The 17,292-nt window shown below is 38.6% G+C and overlaps 1 pseudogene; it reads right to left on the bottom strand.

The window, feature by feature from the left end:
• LOC110255778 lies at window positions 6,484-7,238 on the bottom strand (annotated as a pseudogene).

Here is a 17,292-nt window from a genome sequence, read left to right as displayed (position 1 = left end):
TCTGTTTTACCTACCACTATATCACAAATGATTTTTATATTATTATACCTTCTATAATATATATAGATTTTAATGACCACAGAATTCATATAGTGGCAGAATATGTTCTTGTGTACCAAGCAAATTCAGAAAATTATTATTCAAAAAAATTAAAAACTGGATAATTGATGTTTAATTTGGAAGTTTTCTTTAAATTACTCAAAGTAGAGCAACATTAACTTGTGACTTTCTTGTTAGTTTTAGTCTGCATTTCTGGATTTGTTCCATGCTAACAATTTGCCTAAATTGTTCATTACTCTTTCTCTTTTACAGAAGACAAAATAATTTTGGTACGAAGGTTTTTTTTTTTTTTTAATCATAGTGTAGCTTTTGATATTAACAAATACTTAGAATTCATATGAAGTCATTTTACAGGCGTCTGGAGCTGAAAATTAGGAGGTATAAATGGAAATTTGCAGCCTAAAGTTTTTGGATCTTGATTCTCATAGTGACTCAGAATGATGTTGCTGGAACCCATCCAGGATTATACAAACATCCAGGCTCATTGAAATACAGACAGATAATATATTTTGAAAACTGCATGAAGTCCATCTGTGAATAATCAAATTGAGCCTTTAAAGATGGAAAGCACTCTCTACAAGATTCAAATCAATTCCATGAGTGATTCAATAAAACTGACAGAGTTTCAGTTATCCAAAACCACCTAGCCAGTCTTGAAAACACGTTAATCTTCTTGTATAGAAATGTGACCCAAGAGAAATGAGGCTGTATTAATTTGGTTTGTTGCTAGGGGAAGTGCTAGCCAAGTTTTATAACTCATTCTCCCACTGTTGTAGTAGAAGGAAATGAAAATAGAGAGGCTATATATTAGCTCTGCTGGGCCAGTTCTGGAAAGGGGTTTTTTACACCATTTTCTAAGTCAAAAGGGGTACCGTCAACAGGGGCTACTATTGAGAAAGTATTAATTTAGGATTTTGCAAATTGGGATCAGAGCATCCAGATGAGTCCACAGCAAGTTGAAAGTTAAGGAGTATTGATCAAACCTCAAATAAGTATGTGTATAATAGGTGTCTAATGGGACACTTCAATCTTAGGAATGATGCTAGTGGATATTTGGGTGAGACATTGTCTGTTGATAATGAGTACTATCCTTGCCCTTTTAAGATCTTCCTTATATCTACACTTCCCATACTCCTTTGCCATATGGTTTAAATTTAATTCTAACAAAAGGATTAGTGACAAGATTTTGAAGGACAGGCGAGATGTTCGCTCAACTGTAGACAGTTTTGCAGCATCTTCTGGGTGAGCTTCTTTTAATCACCTGCTTCAGTGCTGTAGGCATCTGAGAGATTCGGCACCATTTTCCTGAATTCCACACTTCCTGAGCTCCTGGAAGCCAGCAGTAGCACGCCCTGACCTTTATTTGCCCTTATATACAGCATTTTAAATATCCATTTCCTTCTGGTAAATCCCTCCCAATTAAAACAAGGAGCGTGGTTTTTGTTTTCCCACCAAAATGAATGGATAGATCGTTTAAATGCTAAAATTAGATAACAGAATTCTTGTCATTTGTGTATGGTGTACATGCTTAAAGTTTCAAATATAACTCCAATTTCTTCATAACTATATATTCTGGGCCAATGGTTGACAAGGAACATGAACAGTGTTTCACAACACAGTATCTTCCTGGGCATTTTGGAAAGAAAGCTTTCATCTGAACACAAAATTTTATGGAACAAATGTGAAATAATTATCTAGATTATTTGATTATTTCAGGTAATGGTCTGGCACAACTATCTATGTTTAGATTCTTCAGAGGGAGGAAAAACAGAGAGGAAGCTAATTTGGGTTTACAATTCTCTTTTCCTATTCCAGTCAAGACTGTTTCAGAGAAATTTCCTATAGCAGCAACCGAGAGGCCAGAAGAAGACCAAATGTAAAAGAATCCTATTGCAAGTAAGTATAACTTCTTCCTCCAATACGTATTTACCATCAACAATGATAGAAAACACAGACAATTGTTTTTAAAAACAGGACCAATTTTTATCACTGCCCCGATTGACCCCTCATGGATATTTCATTAAGAAGACTCAATTTAAAAGAAATACTTAGGACTGCTAACACTGACAAGCAAAGTTTATTGTGTAGAATCAATTCACAAAAAAAACTACACATGTTAGGTGACATATTTCATTCAAAATTTTAATAGCTTTGTTGAGCCTTCTGGGGAAAAAGATATAGTCCTACAATTTAGATTATTTGCATTATGAATAAAGTAATGGAAATGAAAAAAGTTGACATCCCATTAAAACCATTAAAATAAAAACTGGAATTATTTCAGAAGTAGGAGCACAAAGACAGCCTTTTTGTGTGTGTGTGTGTGTGTGTGTGTGTGTCTTTTTAGGGCCACACCTGCAGCATGTGGAGGTTCCCAGGCTAGGGGCCTAATCGAAGCTACAGCTGCCAGCCTATGCCAGAGCTGCAGCAATGCCAGATCTGAACGGCATCTGTGAACTACACCACAGCTCATGGCAACGCCGGATCCTTAACCCACTGAGCGAGGCCAGGGATCGAACCTACAACCTCATGGTTCCTAGTCAGTCGGATTTATTTCTGGTGCGCCACGATGGGAACTCCCAAAGGCAGCTTTTTTGATTTTTTTTTTTAATCGAGAAATTGGGTTATGGACTGAATCATGAAACTTTCTGAGATACACATTAAGTACCCATTTATCATTGCTCATGTCTGACATTTAAGATTAAAAACCAAGAACTTTCTCAAAGGGCATAAAGTCAATCAAACAAACAACCTGAGCATGAGTGAGTGTGAAAGTATGCCATGTTCCTGCATGGTAAGACAACATTTTAAGATGCTAATTCACCCTCAGATTAATATCACCATTTTCTACCGTGTTAATCTCAAGGGGACATTTGTTTTTCTTTGACCTTTTAAAAATTATTCTAAAGTTCATGGGGAAAAATAAAGACAACATAGTCAAAATATTTTGAAGTTGTGCTCATCACAGAGTAGGTGCTGTCAAAGATGGGAGAAACAGTTGTGGGAGGGGGAATGTGTGGCCAGCATAGCCTGAGTCAATTATGCTGCATTCATGAAAGCGAATTCTCTGCAGCCATAAAAATAAACTGCTGTGTGTGTACTTCCCAAGAAGACGTTGGACATACATTGTTAACAGAGAAAAACAACTTACAGACCAACGTGTTTCATATGATTGTATAAAAACTGCACACACATTTATATGCAGGCATGCAAATGTCTGCATTAGCCTTAAAACACTTGGCAACACACCAGACTGCTAAAGTGGTCACATCTGAGACAGTGGGAGTTGAGGTTGACATTTGCTTCATATTTTGTGTGTGTGTGTGTGTGTGTGCAAGCACATAGCATTTAAATGATGACCTTGTAACTTTCAACTTTTCTGCATCTTCAGAATTTTAATTCATATTAAGATGTGAAGAAATCCATCACGTATTGCTTTGTTAATGTAAATAGATATATGCATTCATGTACATGTACATTTATGCAAGAAAGAAACTTTGTAATTTATAAACATGACTGTCCTTCTTTGAGGATGTATCCTTTTTATAGAAATGGTGTGGGGTTTTTTTGTTTTGTTCGTTTGTTTAATGCCTGGATGTATGGCATATGGAAGTTCCTGAGCTAGGGATCAAATTGTAGCTGCAGCTGCTGGCCCATGCCACAGCCACAGCAATGCTGGATCTGAGCCACATCTATGACCTATGCTGTAGCTTGCGGCAACACCAGACCTTCAACCCATTAAGAGACTGTGGTGAGACCAGGAATTGAACCCCCATCCTCCTGGAGACAGGGTTGGGTTCTTAACCCACTGAGCCACTATGAGAACTCTGTTACACTGAAAATTTTTGATCATGTGTAGGCAAACTAGGTAGCAAGAAAGTGAGAGGCTTGAATTGTCTAACATGATAGAGAAAGGTTTGTGTGTAGGATGTTTGAGTTGGTTATTGTCAGTGGTATGATTTCAATATTGCCTCTGCTACTCCTACAAAATCCTGAATAAGGTCTATGTGGTCCACTGAAGCTTTGGTATAAGTGAATTCTCTTGATACAACTCAAGGGCCAATTGGGGTGCAATTCAAGGATGGAAGCAAAGATAATGGGGCTTGAAGGGAAAGGGGCTGTGGAAAGTAATATTCCACAAATTTCCAGATTTAGACAATATTTTGCATTTTCTTCAGGTATGGCTTTAGACAGTGCTATAAGGAGAAGATTCAAACGGCTTTACTTGTATTACTTGGAGTCTGTCCAGGAAAGCGCAGGCTGGGTCAAAGTGTGACAAAGCTTAAAAGTGAGAAGTCATAGCTGTCTAGTTATTCTGAAGGCTGAGTAAGGGAGAATAAATAGAGGGGTCAGGTTTTTTTTATTTTTATTTTTCCCATTATAGTTGACTTACAGTGTTCTGTCAATTTCTACTGTATAGCAAGGTAATCCAGTCATACATATATACACATATTCTTTTTTTCACATTATCCTCCATCATGTTATCCTGTTAGAAGTGAGTCAAGGAAACCAGGGGCTGGGACAGCAGAGATTTGTAGGTAGCATTGGGGAAAGATACTTTTCCCCCGCTCTAGAGTAGCTGCAGTGAGAGATTCCCAACAACAAAGGAATGCTGTCTGAAGAAACCACAACCACTCCCTAAGAAACAGAGTTACTCTTATTAGCCACCAAGCCCAGAAAGTACCCATGCCAGGTCAGTGCCAGAGTTAAGTAAGATGTTTCTTGTGCTGCAACTCTCTTCTTTTCTGCCACATAAACCTGGGAAGTGCCAGAGGCAACCTAACACATGGGGGAGTGGGAGGAGTGCTAGATGGGCCTTAAAGAAGGATGTGGATCTCAAGGTCCTGACTTCTACTTCTACAACAATATTTTTAAGAACATTCTCCCCTACCCCAACATGGACAAATCTGAGAACGAAAATGCAGAACTTACTCAAGATACAGTGGTTTAAAACATATATTGATAAGAAACTAATTTCTTTATTTTAAAATGTCTTATTGCTAAAATAAATACAATATATTTGCTTATTCAGCACTATTTATCGAGTACCAAGTTTGTGCCAGGTACACTTTTGGGCGCTGAGGAAATAAAGAACAGCATGAGAAAGTCTGGCCCTCAGGGAATTTATATTCCAGTTGGAGTGACCCAGAGTAAAGATGTAAGAGTAGAAGCTGCTTAGGAACAAATTCCATTCTGAAAAATAACTCAGCTAAGATGACAGAGTAACAGGACTGCTAATTTATATAGAGACATTGCTAATTTTGGCAGTATAAAATTTAGGTAAATTGAAAGATATCATGAAATGCGTCAAGGGATATCTTGGGGAAGAGCCAGGTGGCCAGTGAGAACATGGAGTGTAAAGAAAGGACTAAAGAGGGGACAGTATTGGGCAGGTTGAAAAGTTCAAGGAGGTCCCTGTGGTTAGACTGTAGTTAAGGTAATAAATTGATGTACCCCTTTTTTCAGATAGAACAACTTTCAGGGCGTGGGGCCTTGGAGAATCCAGCCTTTCCGTGGGCAGGACCTGGAAGGAGGGCCCTCTGGGCCTTTATCAAGAAGAGGGTCTGTTATAACCTACATCTTCCATGTGTATTTAGATCGTGCTCTGACTCACTACCACTTTCATGGCTGTCCATGAGCATTAATTTTTCTTTCTTTCTTTCTTCTTTTTTTTTGATCACACAGGAATGACTGTTCTTTGGATTGAGATATTCTCCAATAGGCAATACCTTCACAATAAATCCCAGGGGAGGAAGACACCAAATGCTCTCCCCTCTCCTCTGAAATCTTAGTTTCTAAAAAATAACTTGTTTGCTGCACACGCCCATTACATAGTTACATCACCTGAACAACACGACTCACTTTAAAACACACATGCACGTTTGCACATGAACTTGTGCAGACTTGCCTGAAGTGACAGGGACAGCCACCTCCTAGTGGGGGGAGTGTTCCTGGGGCCCCCTGCTGCTCAGTGCAGTGTTGGAGCAATGGCGGTATGAGCATGCTCCTGGGTCAAGGTCCCTCTTGACAGAGGTGTCACTCCTGAGTCACAGGGTCAATGGGAGTCCCTGAAACCACCCCTTGCAGAATTCTTGTTCACTGGATTGGCTTGTTTTCTTTATGAGTGAGAAAAGCAGCTCTGCACACCATATTTTAACAGCACTTGTAATATCTCACACATCTTAGAAAATGCAAGGTAAAACGCCTAACTGCAGGAAGATAACGACATTTGGCTTTTTCATGTCGCCATATGCCTTCCTTATTGGACAGTGACAATGATCAGAGCACCACCCAGATACTAGTGTGGGAAATCTGCCAACTGTGACTAGAAATATATAAAACTCTGCTTGCTGCAAGCAGCAGAGTTTGTGTAGGTTCCATGGATAGACTGTTGATACCGGTTCCAACCCCCAAATAAACAGTGCGTTAACAAGTTCCAGCACGATGAGAGGGCCTCACAGAGAACTCTGGGTCGCCTTTCCAGGGTCTCATTTGAAGTCGCTTAAACTGCAAGCTGACGAAGGGGTTCATTCAGAGCATCGAGGGGAGCCCCCAGAGACCAACTTTATCCCTTCCCATGGCAGACTCCACTCACACATGGGCTTCTTACTCTTCAGCCACTGGATCTCCGTTTTGTCATTGCATATTGAACTGAAGTGGATTCAGAACATCCCTGCAGTGAAAGTGAAAAGACAGAGACCCTCAAGGCACAGAAAGATTAGCAGGATTATAGTTACAGGAGGCGAAATATCACTGCATTCAAACCACTGCCCACGTTTCCAGATGAACTGGAGCCCGCAAAGGACTAGCGTGGCGCTGATGACAGAGCTTTGTACCAAGTGAAGGGCACAAAAAACCCTCTGCTTCTTTCCTCCTACGCAATTGTGCACCCAGGGCAGTGCTGATATATTTCCCAATACCTCTTTTGCAAGTCCTGCAGTGCAGTGGGCATGCTGCGCTTGATACAGCGGCACTGTGGGTGCTTGTAGATCACTTCTTCCGGCTTCAGCTGCAAACTCTTCTACCTATTCTTTATTATCACCGCCTTTGGGGACTGCCTCTCAGGTAGGTGAGCAGGGTCCTTAACCGAGAGGCAAAGCGAACACCTCTTGCGTTAAAAAGACCTCGTGGACCCCCGAGTACCGGAAGTCCTTGGAGCGCAGGAGCGTGGCAATCCGCATTCGCGACTGGAAGCTACGTCATGAAGGCGCCGGTCTTGCTGCTGCTGTGAGGGTGAACCAGGCAGTAACAGCCACGTCGTCGGAGGAAGAGGCGGACCATTTTCATTTTCAGTCCAGAGAGAATGAAGTTCGACATGCCTGAGACTGTGTTCTGAAGACGGCATAGTTTCCTCGCGCACATCACAAATGATTTCTAAACATTACTAGAATATTTTGCGCCTTTTCTTCGGGATCTTAAGGTGCATACTGCCCTGTGTGATAGGATAACGAAGCACAGGTGAGGTCGCCACATGCTGCTATGCTGCTGTCCTGCCCGGGCAGTGGGGGCAGTGGGAAGGAGGCGGCCGCCTAGCAGACAGGAGAGCCGGGTCCAGCCTCCGTGAGCATTAATTAACGTGTGACTCAAATGACGGGCCTGCAGCAGTGAAGCTTTTGCCAAGGTGAGTTCATTGAAATCAATACTGCAATCTGTACTGAAATCTACCTGGGGAGGAATATCTGGTCATAAAGAATCTTCTTTCATGTGACCTTGATGTGTAATAAATAGGTTTTTTCTCTTTCTTCCCACAAGGGTCAAAGAGTGATTGAACAAAATGGATTAGCTAATGCAAATTAAAATAAATTGTCTAGAAATTAAGCCAGTCCTAAACCCTTGCCCCAGAGAAGAGATCGCTCATAGGGCTCCTTTATACATGAGTTGTCTAAAGTGCTTGTTACTGTTCATGGCATGTGCTCAGTATATGACAGTTACTATTATGTGGTAATAATAGTAGCCTGAGATCACCCCAATTAGTAGGTAATGACTAACTAATATAAATGAAGTTTCTACTGGTCATAAGCACATGGCTATGTATGTTGCATCACATACTCATAGCTCCACCAACCTGGCAAGAGGGATGTACACATCAGGATTATTTTAGGACAGCAGGACCCCCCACCTCCCTTTCTTCCTTCCTAAGCCTGGAGATGAGCAGCCCCTGAAGCATTTGGTTAAATACAAGTGAACTTCTGCACTCAGAGTTCTGTTAGGAAGGAGACAGGAGATATTGTTACCGAGTGGAAGCTCATATTGGCTCACTGCGGTGGCCAATAAATCCAGAGAGGAGGTGTTGGGGCAAGGAATAGCAGCTTTATTCAGAAAGGCAGCAGACCCATAAGATAGTGGACTTCTGTCCCAAAGGGTGATCTTACTGGTTAGAATTCAGGCTGCTTTTATACTAAAAGGGTGAGGCGGAATGTGTGTTTGGGGTGGCTGGTTGCTGCCAACGTCTTGATGCACAAATCCTTGTTCGTGCAGCTGTCCAGGTAGGACTGGTCACAGTTTTTTATTTTCTGTTCGGCAACTTTTTATCTCTATATGAAGGGGAAAAAGTGTCAAAACATGGAGAAGGAACTGTCAGGTATATTTCAGGCTCTAGGCAACATTCTTTTTGTACAAAAGATGGAGAGTTGGCATGATTAAGCACAGGCAGCAGTGCACAAGGATTAGAGTTAAAGGACTGGATCCAGTATGGAGTCAGGTTTGCTCTTTGTTATAATATGACTACCAGACAGCAACTAACAGTGTCTATCCTTACAGTTCTTAGCTTTGCCACCTCTTTTTCTGCTCCTCCTAGTGAATTCCATAGCCATATGGTTCTGAATTTAGTATATGTGTGATGAAGTGAGCATTGAATTTCCATACGGAAATATTTTCTCTTCTGTATGTATACTCCGTGCTCTTTTATGATTTTAGACTTTCATATTTGTTCTTGCTTCTGCTTATCATTCTTCTGCCTTTCTCATTGTATGTCATCATCATGATTTAACCAGTGTCCTTTCACCCATTTATTCATTCCATCTACAGCTCACAAATATCCAAAAATCCGTTAAAAGTCAGGCATATAGAAATTATGACAGCAAGTATAGACACAGCCTATGATGGAAGAGATGGAGACCTAAAGCAACAATTAAAACAGAGCAGGAGTTTCCGTCGTGGCGCAGTGGTTAACGAATCCGACTAGGAACCATGAGGTTGCGGGTTCGATCCCTGCCCTTGCTCAGTGGGTTAACGATCCGACGTTGCCATGAGCTGTGGTGTAGGTTGCAGACGCGGCTTGGATCCCGCGTTGCTGTGGCTCTGGCGTAGGCCGGTGGCTGCAGCTCCGATTCAACCCCTAGCCTGGGAACCTCCATATGCCACAGAAGCGGCCCAAGAAATAGCAAAAAAATAAAAGACAAAAATAAATAAATAAATAAAAACAGAGCATAGTTAGTGCTTATAAGAAGATACAAATCTGAGCTTCGAGTCACCAACCCCACCTGAGATAGGAAGTTGATCTTATTGGAGGAGGTAATGCTTAAGTGGTATCTGAAGGATGTCACTAAGGGAGGAGGGAAGAGTAGTCCTTCCAGTATGTGCAGAGTTGTGAGAGAATGTAATTTCTTGAGGAACATCAAATGGAAAGCCCGGGCACCATACAGTGGTTGCAGAGGAACTTCCTAACCTCCTCCATGGGATTTTATATCAGTCTGGGGAGGTTTGTTATATATGAAAGCTTTATAAGCTCAACAGACAAGTCAGTGAGTCATTGTATATCAGTGAAAGAAGCAGGGGATTAGAGTCTGACAGATGTGGATTTGAATTCTGATACTTCCTCACATTAGCTGTGTGACTTTGGGTAAGAAATTTCCCTCTTTTGAGTATGTTTCTTATCTGTAAGATGGGGATAATTTTGTTTTAATATTATGAGCATCAAAATAAGTTAGTACTTTCAAAACACCTGTAAGTGCCAGTATCATAATGAGTTTTTAACAAATATTACTCCTCTTCCTTCACCCCTGGTATTTAACTTCCTTCTTGAAATTCTCTCCTCCTTTGGCTCTCTCCCATTTCTCAGTTTTAACTTTATAACTGCTTGTTTTGGCCGTGAACATGAATTTCTCTTCACTGATGGATCTTATTTTCCGAAAATACTGGTTATCCCTAAGGATTTGTCTTACCCTCTTCCAACTCAATCTTTATGCACAAGCATCCTAATTTAAGGCAAACTCTACTTCTTGATATGCTTTTAAATTTCAGTGCCTTCATCTAGGCCCAGACCTGTATTTCAGCAGATCTATGGATAACAATATATTGTGTTTGTTATCTATTGCTGGGTATGGATTTACCCTAAATTAATGGTTCAAAGCAACATTTTTATTCCACAGTTTCTGTAGGCATGAATCTGGGTCTGGCTTACATGGGCCACGCGTCCCATGGCCTTTCACAAGAAGGCAAACAAAGTGTTAAACGGGATTGTAGTCTCATGTCTCCATATACACTTACATAGTTGGACCATGTTTCCCACTGGTGAGTGGAGTGAAAGTCTCAGTTCTTTACCAGCTGTTGGGTAGGACAACCCATAACATGGTAGCTGGTTTCCCTGAAAGCAAGTAGGAGAACGAGAAAAGCAAGATGGAATTCACTGTCCTTTGTAGTTTAATATCGGAAATAATGTCCTATTACATTGGCTACATTTTATTAGGAGTGAATTGTTACATCTGCCCACACTTGAGGGGAATAGATTACACAAGGATGTGAATACTAAGAGTCTTTTAAGAAACTACCTACCACACTTAAGACATTCTATGAGGTAGATATTATCCTTGTTTTACAGATGAAAAATAGAGACACTAAGAGTTTAAATATGATACCAATACTTACTCATCATTTTTGGATCTGGCAATTGAAACTTTAAGGCTGTTTTTTATTTTGTATTTATTTATTTTTATTTTTGACAAATCAAAAATTGTATGTATTTAGATATACAGTATGTTTTGATATATATAATAATTGTAAAATTATTTCCTCCGTGGAACTAATATATCCATCACCTCCCAAATTTCCTTTTTTTTTCTTTCTATATAGTGAGGACCCTAGAGATCTTAGCAAATTAAAAGTTTCTAATACATTATTATTGACTATGATATACATAAAGTCTTTAGAACTTACTTGTCTTATAACTGAAAGTGATCAATAACTCTCCATTTCCCTACAGCCTCTGGTAAACACCGTTCTACTCTGTTACTATGAGTTTGACATTTTTTTTTTATTCCACAAACAAGTGAGATCATGCAGTATTTGTTATTCTCTGTCTGGATTATTTTACTTAGCATGATGTCTTTCAATTGCCTCTGGGTTGTGGCAAGTGGCAGAATTTTCTTCGTAATTGTGGCTCTAAAATATTCCATTGTATATAAATCTACCACATTTTCTTGATCCATTTATCTGTTGATGGATACTTAGGTTGTTTTCATATCTTGGCTGTTGTAAATAATGCTGCAATGAATTTGGGAATGCAGATTATCTCTCCGAGATACTGATTTAGTTTCCTTCAGATGTATACCCAGAAATAGGATTGTTGGATCATATGGTACTTCTATTTGTAATTTTTTGAGGAACCTCCATACTTTTTTCCACAGTGACTGTACCATTTACATTCTTAACAACACTACACAAAGATTCCCTTTGCTTCGCAATCTAACACTTGTTATCGTTTGACTTTTTGGTCATAGCAGTTCTAACAATTGTGAGGTGATAATTGCATTGTGGCTTTGATTTGCATTTTCATGGTGATTTATTATATTGAGTATCTTTTCATATACCTATTGGCCATTTGTGTGTCTTTGAAAAAATGTCTATTCAGGTTCTTTGCACATTTTTTAATTGAAATATTCTTTTGTTGTCTGTTGAATTGTATGACTTCTTTATATGTTTTGCATATTCTTATGTCAGATATATGGTTTGCATATATTTTTTACCATTCCACAGGCTGTCTGTAAATTGTGTTGATTGTTTCCTTCACTGTGCAGATAATTTTTTTGTTTCACATTTGTTTATTTTTGCTAGGGTTACCAGTGCTATTGGTGTCAATTCAAGAAAAAAAAAAAAAGAAAGAAAAGCAATGATAAGACTAATCAAGGCTATTTCCCCTATGCTTTCTTAGAGGAGTTTAACCATTTCATATCTTATATTTAAGTCTTTAATCCATTTTGAGTAGATTTTTGTGTATGCTGTAAGATAAAACTGATTTTTATTATTTCACACTAAGTAATGGCTTTTGAGATGTTTTAAAGTTATGTTATTTTCAAAGAGGTATTTTCTGTAGCATATCTATGCTTATTAATATATCTGCAAATGAAGCTAAACCAGAGTTTCATGCAAATATGGACATAAAAAGAAATCAATCTAGTCTTTGAATTATAAGTCTCATTTAACTGGAAGGCAACATAAAATATGTTTGAAGCCAGTAGCTGTTTTCTTTCTGGCTTTGATTCTCCCTCTTTTTTCCTTTTAAGTATTGTTAATGTAGACTTGGGGTGAGGCCCTGTCATGATGTTATGGATAGTACCATTTCCTTTTGACCAAAGCTCAATCCAGAGCCGTAATTTTCTGTCCCGTATCGCTTCTTCCAGCAACAGAATATGCTCCTGGATATTTCTGGTCTGGGATTTCATCTGAACTAAAGTGCCCTAGCAATTGCTTCATACCTATAGTTGCTTAGAAAAGTGTTCAGTTGTGTAAATTTCTGAGGTGAAAGAATCATCAATATGAAATTGCTTTATATACTATTTTTTACCTTGCCTATGGTAAGAGTATTCAATTGGAATAGTTCTTGGGACATTTTTTTCCCCCTGATTTTGTGCTTAATATTTAACTTCATTCTCTTATTATATTACTTTTATTTTTGTATTTTGTTATGTTTTAATATATGTTTTCGATTATGAGGTGTCTTCCATCATTTCTGAAAGTATTAAGGTTCTAAATTAGAGATTAATAAATATTAAATGACATAACATTAGTTTAAGGTTTATCTTAAAAATACTTAAAAATACCACAGAGTAGTGAATATGACAAAAAAGAAGCAGAATCACAGATATAGTGCACAAACTAGTGGTTACCAGTGGGGAGACGGGAAGAGAGAATATAGAGATGGGGATTGGGATGTACGAACTATTGGTGTAAGATAGATTCAAGGATGTACAACGTGGAGAATATAGCCAATATGTTGTAGTAACTGTAAATGGAAATTAGCCTTTAAAGATTACATACAGATGACCAAAAAGCACATAACGATATGCTCAACATCGCTAATTATTAGAGGAATGCATATTAAAACTACAATGAGGTCTTACCAGTCAGAATGGCCAATTATTAGCCATATAAAAGATTGAAATAATGGCATTAGCAGCAACATGGATGGACCTAGAGATTATCATACTAAGTGAAGAAAGTCAGACAAATATGATATCACTTACATGCAGAATCTAAAAAAATGATGCACATGAACTTACTTACAAAACAGAAACAGACTCACAGACTTTGAAAACAAACATGGTTACCAAAGGGGAAAGGTGGAGGGGAGGGATGGATTGGGGGTTTGGGACTGGCATGGGTACACTGCTGTTTATGGAATGGATGGTCAGCAGGGATCTGCTGTGCAGCACAGGGAAATCTACTCAGTATTCTGTGATCACCGACATGGGAGTGGACATGTTATGTGTATAACTGAATCACTTTGCTGTACAGTAGAAAATTATTTGATCACTCGTCCTGGAATAAGAAACAAGAAAAAAAGAGGCAAGAACCAGATTTTCAAACCTAAGTCAGAAGCAGAGAAATTTGCTTATTTAACAAATAGATCTAAGTATCATTGTTCATAATTTGGGAAAGTTTGAAGTATTAAATGGGAATTAAATGGCCAAATCTCCTCACAAGAAATGAATAGTATAATGCTACTGTTTCTTTGAATGGGTCTTTTCATAAACTGGTAAATTGGAGAATAGAATGCCGTGGCATGATAACATCATTTCACACAGTCAGATACTAAAGAGCATGAGATTATTTTCAACTCTCTGATGGGGCAGTTATCTGTTAAGGAGTACTTTTGAAAAACATCTTCTAGAATGAGTTTTGTTTTCTAGTATTTCTTTGGATACTCCCTATGTTCTGCTAGAACTTGGCCATGCTTGTTGAATGATAATACATAGTGTTGAGCCCCTTTATTAAAATCTTCTGGAGTTGAACATCTAATTCATCAATGGCAATTTAAAAGTTGGCCTACATCAAAGTCCACCCTTTGCATGTCTGCAGACTTAGATTTGATTCTTTGTGGCAAGAGCTTATTGGCTGTAAGAGGTCTCCTTTGTCAAAGTTGTGATGTTGTATTGTAATTGTTTATGGGCTCTTATCTGAACCAGTGGCTTTATGAAGTAACATTCTGAGGATTACAATGAGAGCCATTGTTTCAGCTTCCTTTGGGCTGAATTTTAAGAGGCCTTAGTCCTAACATGAAACTAAACTTCTTCAAAAGATGTGTCATGTGTTAGAACTCATTCATGTATTAGAATTTTTCACAGGATTTGAAAGATTCGGTAAGCTAATTTGATGGTCACTTTGGAACAAAGAGAGACTCCTGACAGCAAAGATCTCTTTCAGGAGAATGATGCTGTAGGATAGTGAAAATCCATTAGAAACTGTTCTCAGGAGTTCCCGCCGTGGCGCAGTGGTTAACGAATCCGACTAGGAACCATGAGGTTGCGGGTTCGATCCCTGCCCTTGCTCAGTGGGTTAATGATCCGGCGTTGCCGTGAGCTGTGGTGTAGGTTGCAGATGTGGCTCAGATCCCACGTTGCTGTGGCTCTGGCCTAGGCCGGTGGCTGCAGCTCCGATTGGACCCCTAGCCTGGGAACCTCCATATGCCGCGGGAGCGGCCCAAGAAATAGCAAATAAAGGCAAAAAAAAAAAAAAAAAAAAGAAACTGTTCTCAGCCATTGTTGTCAGCAGCTTACCATCCTTATGCATCTCCTTGGATAAGCCAATCAAATCTCCTGAGTGTATTTTTTCATTTGTAATATAAGAAAGTGAGCTAGATCATTGTTAATGTGTGGGGGTCCTAATTTCCTGTGACTCAATTAAACAAAACAAAAAGAACAGAACATCAAGCTGTGTTTTGGTTAATACAGCCTATAGCCACCCACATATAAATATCACTATTTGATGTCACAAAAATTACATAAAAAATGACCTGAAAATTTTAGGGCCATTTAATTTATTAAAGAAGGTTTGTAAAGAAGCCCTATAACAATAAACATAAAAACAAACACAAAACATTGAGAAGTTAACTTTAATATTATTTCTAATCAGGAAGGGCTTATCCATTCCACGTGAATTGTCAGAACTGAAGATCTAATTTCTCCGAACTAGGACAGACTGTATCTTGCCTTTCACTAAGGAATCATCTAAATGCAAATGGAAAGGCTTTTCCATATGATCCAAAGTGAAGTCAGGGAGAGGCAAGGAGGTATATTCAGATTTCCTGAACTTTAATTCTGTTCCCTCTATACTCAGGGTGTTTTCTTAACAAAGCTGTTCTTCAAGTCATTTCACAGTTTGAAAAATAAAAGAGAAAAAGATATCTTTCAAAAGTATCTAATGGCTAATTGTTTGGAACTATCAAACTGCTATGTGGTAGTCCTGATAAATGAAAGAAAAATAGATTTTAGCGGTTTCTCAGCTTCAGCAATATAAAACCATTCGTAATAGAATGTATCACTGCTTTCAATATACATATCAAGTTCTTAAAACTTCAATTTAGTTGCTCCTTTTGCGCAAAAGCCTAATTTTAATTCCACAATGAAATGGTTTGATTTTTGGAGTGCTTTTTGCTGAATGTTGTGAATCAGGAGTTTGTAAGCTGTAAACATCAAAACATGTTAGAAATGAAGAAATTTAGATCCTGTAATTTAAACTGAGACTTTTTTCACATTGTTAATTGAGATTTCATAGACAATAGCTCAAGGATATTGTCTATGGAACTCCCCCCCCCGTCAACACGCACTCTGTCAGAAATGCTTCCAAGAATAAAACCTTTGTCATATTTTTTAGTTCATTAGCAAACACATATAACAATTTTAATCCTCTTTTACGTGCAGCAAGTAGTAATTAAAACTCAATGAGTAACCAACCATTACACAGCTGGTTTTCATCTCAGAGAGCTAGTCAAGCAGCCGTTTAATTTACATTGTGACATAAGTGGTCAAAAGTCAGCTTGTTGACAATCATATCATCCTATGCCGTTGGCTTCATTGCTAAGACTCTCTCCTGGGAAGTTGTGAAATACTTCCTGCTTAGAGTGAGGAAGAAAGTTCTGGCTTTGTATTTAAACTATAAAAAGAAACTAATTAGTGTTCTGAAAAGGGAAATAATTTTTAGGCTATCATTTTAAATATCTATATGTGCATATACACTATATATAGTTTTTGTGTGTGTGTGTATAGCCATTTATAGTGTATATATAATTATATACATATACATAATTATATAAACATATATAATGATTTTTCTATAAAAGTTGTTTTCTTCCATGCACACACATTCTATTGTGTACTATTTATCTCTACTGTTGAAAATCCCGTTTTACCAGAAAGGTGACATTTGAGATAAAGTATTTGAAGATGTTTGGTAAAATGTTTAATATTAAAGTCTTCTTGCCTTCATGATAAAATTTTCAAAAGTTCTATATCTCTTTTGGTCTTTTTTGTAAAGTGAAATTATAGCATGAGTTTATTTTGGTGGCAAATGCCTGCTTTCCATCATGCATACCCTCACATAGCACTGTGATAATGCCAAATTGCAAAATCCTGAAACTTACTGCAACAATCTTCCAAATTATTTTCTTGATTTTAGGTAGTGTGATATGTAGAAGTGAGAAAGCAAGCAGGCTAACATTGAGTACGGGGGGCGGGGGGAGGGAATAAAGCAAAAAACAGAAACAGGAGAACAAGAAGATAATAGTTCAAAGAGTTCCCATTGTGGTTCAGCAGCAACAAACCTGACGAGAATCCATGAGGATGCTGGTTTGATCCCTGGCTTTCCTCAGTGGGTTAATAAGGTTCAGGCATTGCTATGAGTTGTGGTGTACGTCACAGACGCGGCTTGGATCTCATGTGGCTGTGGCTATGGTATAGGCCAGGTGACTGCAGCTCTGATTTGACCCCTAGCCTGGGAACTTCCATACGCCACACATGTGGG

This window comes from Sus scrofa, chromosome 11 (genome assembly GCF_000003025.6).
Source record: "Sus scrofa isolate TJ Tabasco breed Duroc chromosome 11, Sscrofa11.1, whole genome shotgun sequence".
In the NCBI taxonomy this organism is placed as follows: domain Eukaryota; kingdom Metazoa; phylum Chordata; class Mammalia; order Artiodactyla; family Suidae; genus Sus; species Sus scrofa.
Note: the sequence above shows the minus strand (reverse complement) of the source record. Positions and strands in the feature narration are given on the sequence as shown.